The following is a 6,000-nucleotide window of genomic DNA, read 5'->3' on the forward strand; positions in this document are numbered from 1 at the left end:
CAATTGATTCTTAATGTTTCTCGTCTCAAAGCCCACCCTTTTAAAATACTCAATTATCTATTTTATACTCCATAAAAATTGCAGAAATATGGGCTTTCAAGTAATGCAATCAATGTCTTTGCTACCTGCCCTAGCCTCACACGCTATTGGTCTTAGGTATTTTTTCCAACTTAGTTGATTAGTGGGGATTCAGATCTGTTGGGATAGCAAAACAATAATAATGGGCCATTCCAATAGGACCCCTCGTCTTGGGAATGTGTTTTCTTTTACTCTATTACCATTACAAGACTTGCAAAGGCCTTGTTTCAAAAAGATCCGCCGGATCCTAAATCATGGTGGCCAGAATTTACATCTCCTCATCGGTTGGAAATTTCAGTCATTAAAAGTAGCCCTCGACATAGTAAGCTTAAGAGAATTTGAGATCTGATTATAGACTAGATGATCTCATTCAATCCAGGTTTTACCTAGCCAATAACCTGAAATCAAATATTTCTAACGCTCCTCATATAATAAATCACTTTTTTTGTATGACACACAATGTAAGTCTTGAATTTTTTTCATGTATCAAGTACTGTAGCAATGTAATGTATTTACCATATATTAATATTATTTGTCTTTTGATACTTTCCAAAAACAGCAGCTTATGTATGGGTTGCCGGAGGGGGTTGAGGTAGAAAACCTCATTTTTTTCTGGGAAATTTCAATTCAGATTTGACCAGTTTTTCTAATTCACCACCTCTCAACTTGCAACAAGCTAATTCAAGGAGAGTCTCTGGATCATCAAAACCTCTTAGGATTCTAATGTTGTTTCTTGAATATTCTGATCTGTTAAGTTATAAGACTGAAATTAAGATGGTGTCATCATAAAATTTATAATTCTCAAGAATTTGGACAAATACCAAGAGAAAATAGTTCTATGGGTCTCAGATCAATGCTCAGACAGTTTAACATTAGATACGTCTTATTGGATTCTTGTACATGCAAAATAACCCAGAATGAATCAACTAGATTGTTTTAAGATCTCACTAAACTAAAAGAATATCTCCAAAGCCTTATGTCACCACACTTGGATATGTCCCAGTCTAAGTCCTAGATAGTTTTACATTTTTTTTCTTTTTGAGCCTTTTTCAATATAGTTATTACTTCGATCACTCTGCTGGTTACCTTGTTCTGTTGTTGCCAGGCACAATGTTCTCATTTCCACTTTAGATTTGTGTTCTTACCCATAGTCTGCTACTCTATTGCCTTTATTCCCGTTTCTGTAATTTCTATCTTTTTATATCTTTTTCTTTATCTATTCTCTCCAGTTTATGTGTACATTCTTAATATGAATTATTTTACTGCACGAATACCTGGGGCAAGATGGCGGCCGTTTCTCTGGCCGAGTAAGCCGAGTACTAGCTCCTCTCCGGATGGACCACTAGAAATCACAAGAACTAACAGCGATGCAGCCTGATTTAGTCTGACTATACCCCTAAAATACCGAAGCGGGAGCCTGTGATGATTTGGTTGCTGCTGTGCAAGACTGCATTACGGCGTATATTCTCAGCCCACGGCTTTTCGGGATACAGCTTTTCGGCGCTAGACCATACCAACAAATCCCTTCAGCGGCTCCAGCATTATAAAGTCATTACCTGTGTCGGGGGTCTCAACGCCAAAATGCCGCCAAAAAACAGAAATCCTCCTAAAGTCGGTAGAGCCACAGTACCGCCAGCATCGGGGACTCTCACAGCGAAACAAACTCCTCCGCTCACTAAAAGCAAACGCTCGGATGGCGCGGTGCCTCGGACTCTGAACGCAGGTCTACCTCCGGTTCCTGCGATGTTCAAACCACGGCAAGCCACCTCCCGTGAAACCCCGCGGAGTCCTGCCGATGCTGAGAATGATGTTCAGACTCTGTCACCAGCTGCTGTTGCAGCGCAGCAACCCGGTAAGGATCGGATCTCACCAATTGTTTCTTCATCAGTGGGTAAATCCCTGTGTCCCAAGGGGAGCAGCAATAATGTGAGTTCTACAGATCTGTTGCCCCAGATCAATATAGGGAGTAACCCTGAGAGTGTGTGCGGGGGCCCCGCAAGTGCTCAAATTCTGCCGGGTGTAAACTTGCAGCCAAGCAGCATTCTGGGAGATGCAGTCTCTATGGATCTATCTGTAACCGCACCTTTGAGTATCACGCAGCCGCTACCTATAGTCCAACAGGGGGACACTATTTCTTCCAAGCTTTCAAATAAAGAGGCTGATACAGATGGTGATAATTTTTATTCGTTATCTGACCGCACAGGATCTTCGGCTACTGATGATGCTCTGGATAAAGACTGGACCGACGATGAGGACAGTGTTTCAGGGGATTGGCGTCTCAACGAAGTTTTGAATCCTGCTGACGGAATTACGGATCTTTCCACAGTACGTAAGGCCCCGCAAGAGTCAGGCAGTAATACAGGCTCCTTAACATGGGACTATTCATTCTCAGGACAGCCGAAGGACCAATCTAACGCCCAGGATCTTGCTATACAGGGCTCGGGCCCGGGCCCTAGTTCTGATAATAATCTACACCCTTTGTCCGGTGAGATGACTTTGGCAATAATTTACCAAACGATTATGGCACATCGTGAAGAAACCAGACAAGAGAGTGCAAGGGCGCAAGGGGCATGCCGCAGGGTCCAAAACTCACTACGCAGAGTGATTAAATCGTGCGCAGATATTGCTGCTAGGGTCACTGAGGCGGAGACCCGGATTTCATCGATTGAAGATGATTTAGTAAATCAAAAATCTAGCCTAGATGCAATTAAATCCCAGCGGGATGATATTCAGTGGAAGTTGTCGGATATCGAAAATCGTGCCCGAAGAAACAACTTAAGAGTTTTGGGGGTTCCCGAGGGTATGGAAGGGACGGATGTCCGACAATTTGTGATCGAACTATTCACTGAGGCTTTTCCTGAGGTTAAAGAGTGGGACTGGTGCATAGAGATCCAGCGCGCTCATCGTTTCCCATTTAAGCTGAAGAAGGCTGCAGGCCAAACATCAGACAGACCTCGTGCTATCTTGATATGCTTGCATAATTTTCTAGCTAGGCAGCAGATTTTTGACCTAGCTAGGCCGGACAGACAAAGATCAGCGAAGGGTTGTCAGTTTTTTGTACGCCCGGACTTCTGTCCAGCCACAGTAGAACGGAGGTGGCAGCTCCGCCAGCTTATTGCTCCATTTCAAGTGAAGGGAGCACAGGTTTTCCTGCTTTTTCCTGCCAAACTCAAGGTCACTTATCAAGCACAGACAAAATACTTTGAATCAGAAGTGCTGGCTAGGACTTTCTTAGATTCAATTTAGAGTCAATTTAGTCGCGCAATAATATTCTGGTTGTAAAGCTATTAGTTTTGACATACTTGCATGTGCATGCGTGGTGGAGTTGTTTGCTATGTGTGCAGGCAATGTATCATATTTTCTGGAGTGATGCACTGATGTAGTGATGCAGTATTTAAGGTTCTTGTGTTTTTTGAATTTTCTCTGTACTGCCTCTTTAATTAATCATGCAGTAGATGTGGTATCATTTGGGGGGGGGGGCCTATACCGGCTTCTCCATCAACCGGACTACGGTCCTGCTGCCTTGGTTGGGGGGTCTTCGTGGGTGTTGGGTGGGGGGAGGGTTGAGGGTTGGGGTTGGGGAGGTATTGCGGGGGGGTGAGGGGGGTGGAGGGTGCCACAGGGGGGGAAAAAAAAAAAAAACAGCTTGGAAAACAAAATATCTTGGGTTTTCATTTTTGCTCTCATTATGTTAATTCTTATTCTATTACAGAATGGTTTTGGGCCATATAACTGTGTGTCAAAATGGTGTTGACTAGCATACGAGTAGCATCTTGGAATATCTGTGGCCTCAACAATGGCAAGAAAAGAGCTTTATTTGCAAGTATTATTCAACAATTGCATTTAGAAGTAATTTGCTTACAGGAAACTCATGTGCCCTGGAACAGTCGTGACTGTTTAAAAATTCCTGGATTTGATTTGATTGGATGTTCTCGTCAGTCATCGACGATAAGAGGTGTGGCAATTTTATTGAAGCGTGGGGTGGGATCCTGTGTTAGGACATCGCAAGATAATGGGGGTCGTTGGGTTATTGCTGAGTTGTTAATTAGTGGTATTTCATTTACTATCTGTTCAGTTTATAGTTCTAATTTTGATGATCCTGAAGTACTAGACTATCTAAATGTTGAGTTAGCACTGTGGCCTCATCCTCTATGTCTCTGTGGCGACCTTAATATTAACCTTGCAGCGGATTTTAATATCTGTGATAGCCAGGTAAGGTATGTAGGTAAGAAACCGAGAGTGTTTAGGTCACTACAAGCATTAGTCCAAGAACATTTCTTGACTGACCTCTGGTACCATCATTTTAGAGTCTTAGATGGCTACACCTTTTTCTCAGCTCCACACAGGAAAATGGTGCGGCTCGATTACTTTTTTCTTTCCGATCAGTATCAAGATCGCACTTCGATTTCTATCCTACCCCGTATTATCTCAGACCACAATGCGGTGCTCATTACCTTCACTTTGAATGGAATTATCAAACCCGTTAAAGTCTGGACCTTCGAGAGAAAGCTTTTGACAGATCAGGCATATCTAGATCATATGAGGCCCTGGTTGCACGAATTTTTAAATATTAATAGGGATTCAGCCACTAGCAGTATTGTTTGGGACACATTGAAAGCTGCAACTCGCGGCGAAACTAAAAGCTTTTCATTTTTTCGTCAAAAAAATGTTCAGGATCAGACTAAGTCCAGGATACAAGCTCTATCTGCTGCAGAAATTCAGCTTGTCAATGCGATTAGGGATGGTCGGGATTTATCTTATAGTCAAACTCAGGTAGCCATCATTAGAGCATCTTTGCTTGAATTCTTTGGACAAGACCTTGCAGCAAAATACCTTCAGTTTCGCTCAACGATGTTTGAATTCGGTGAGCAATCAGGTAAGGTCCTTGCTAAACGATTACAACAACGTGCTACAGCTAACCGCATTATTAAGATACAGGATAGTCGCGGAAACATTCAGGATAATCCAGAATCTGTTTTATCGGTTTTCTTTGGGTTCTATAAATCTTTATATACAGAAGAAATTAGGGATCGAAATATAGATCATGATATTACCACCTTTCTATCGGATATCAACACTCTTAGAGTTTCAGATCAAGAGAATGCTGTCCTGGCGGCACCCATAGAGTGGGTTGAGGTTGAAGCCGCACTCAAAGCACTGGCAAATGGCAAAGCTGCAGGTCCGGACGGGATTCCGCTGGAATTTTATAAAATATTCCGGCTGGAGATCCGCGAGGATTTCTTGAAAGTATTAAGAGAGGCACAACTAGGTCATATACCAGATTCTTGGTGCAATACAACTATAATTCTTTTCAAGAAGAAGGACAAACCAGAGCTGGATCCTGCTTCGTTTCGTCCGATCTCATTAATCAACACCGATAACAAAATATTTGCAAAGATTTTGGCAACAAGGCTAGCACGGGTGATAACTCCATTAGTCTCTATTCGGCAACACGGATTTATCCCTGGTAGGGACACGACGGATCACGTCCGCCGGGTTATTGCACTATTAGACTGGGCCCAGGCTTTGGGCTCCCCCTGTGGGGCAATTCTGCTGGACGCCGAAAAGGCGTTTGACAGGGTGGCCTGGGGGTTTCTCTGGCGGGTCCTACATTGGAAGGGGGTCTGTCCCAATTTTATTCATGCTTTGCAGTCTTTATATATAACGCCTCGTGCAAGTATATCGATATCTGGAAAGAGCTCAAGTTCTTTCCCAATCAGTAGGGGTACTCGACAGGGTTGTCCCTGCTCCCCCCTTCTGTTTGCTCTATATATAGACCCATTTCTCAGTAAACTTGAACTCTGCTCAAACATAGCTCGTGTTAAAAACGATACAGTTGATTTTAAAGCTTTAGCATATGCAGACGACATTTTAGTGGTTACGTCAGATGTGTCTACTTCATTCTCAGCAATAAAAACGGCA

Source organism: Triturus cristatus, chromosome 8 (genome assembly GCF_964204655.1).
Source record: "Triturus cristatus chromosome 8, aTriCri1.1, whole genome shotgun sequence".
Taxonomy (NCBI): domain Eukaryota; kingdom Metazoa; phylum Chordata; class Amphibia; order Caudata; family Salamandridae; genus Triturus; species Triturus cristatus.